The 1,317-nt window shown below is 52.2% G+C and overlaps 1 long non-coding RNA gene across 1 annotated transcript in view; it reads left to right on the forward strand.

Annotated features, from left to right (window-relative positions):
• Positions 1-1,317, forward strand: part of LOC134211753 (uncharacterized) — a 40,487-nt gene that overhangs the window by 15,467 nt on the left and 23,703 nt on the right. The window lies entirely within an intron of this gene.

Genomic DNA, 1,317 nt, shown 5'->3' on the forward strand with positions numbered 1-1,317 from the left:
CGGGCTCGTTGCGTCCTACGTCTAGCCTTGAGGCAGGCTGATCGTAGGGCTGCAATTTCGGCACTCCACCAGTATACCGGGCGTCTGCCATTTCTTGGCAGGGCTTTCCTCGGCATAGTAGCATCGCACGCGCGTGATAGGACAGCTACCAGCGCATCCCCGCTTAGACTGTCGGTGTTGGCCTCCAGTCCCAGGGCCGCGGTGAAAACTTCGCTGTCGAAGTGATTGGTCTTCCACCCACGGACCTGACAGGGATCACCCGCCCTCGGACGCTGCACACCATAGTTGATCTTGAAGCGAATTGCTAGGTGATCACTATGGGTGTAGCCCTCGTCTACCCTCCAGTTCAGGTCAGAGACCAGACTGGGGCTGACAAACGTTACATCTATCCATGACTCGGCCCCATTCCTACGGAATGTGCTACTGGCTCCGTCATTGAAAAGCACTGCGTCGAGTTTAGCAAGTGCCTCGAGTAACGCTTGTCCCTCTGATTGGTGCAGCGGCTGCCCCATTCCACTGCCCAAGCATTAAAGTCTCCCGCTATAACGAACGGGCTCCGACCTACTAGGTCGGCCGATAGCCTGTCGATCATCTGGTTGAACTGTTCCATTGGCCACCTTGGTGGGGCGTAGCAGCTACAATAGAGCACCCCATTGATCTTGGCTATCGCGACACCCTCCGTGGAGGAGTGTACAACCTCTTGAACGGGGTACCTTCCCGTTGTGCAGATTGCCGCCGACCTATACCCGTCCGCCACCCAGTTGCCATTGTCGGCAGGGACGTTGTACGGGTCGGACAGGAGGGCGACAACGATCCTCGACTCCGAGACCGCCTGCCACAGCAGTTGCTGGGCAGGTGCACAGTGATTCAGATTCAGCTGTGTTACTTGCACGGCTTTTTTCCGATTGGCTTATCAGAAGGGACACGCAGGCCCGCCCATAGCATGGTTCCGGGCCTGCTTCTTACTGGCGCAGATAAGGCACCTAGGTGCTTTGTCGCATTCCTGCGGCTTATGTTCCTCCTCGCCGCAGCGACGACACAAAGTCGGCCCTTTGCACCACCGGAGGTGTACAAGAGCCATAAGTGAAGTAGGTAATAATTCAAATTCGATAAATTTGTTTTAACGGTTGTTATGATTTCAAACAGTTTTTGAATCTCTTTTATTGTTCTTTGTTATCTATTGATAGCGGTTTCTGCAAACCCTGGCAACAAGACATTTTAGGGTTTTTATTTCCGAAAATAGTATTGTATTACAAGAAGTTATTTGAAGAGTGGAATTCAAGCTTTCGGATAAATTATCTATAACTACATAATATA

Source organism: Armigeres subalbatus, chromosome 2 (assembly GCF_024139115.2).
Source record: "Armigeres subalbatus isolate Guangzhou_Male chromosome 2, GZ_Asu_2, whole genome shotgun sequence".
Lineage (NCBI taxonomy): Eukaryota > Metazoa > Arthropoda > Insecta > Diptera > Culicidae > Armigeres > Armigeres subalbatus.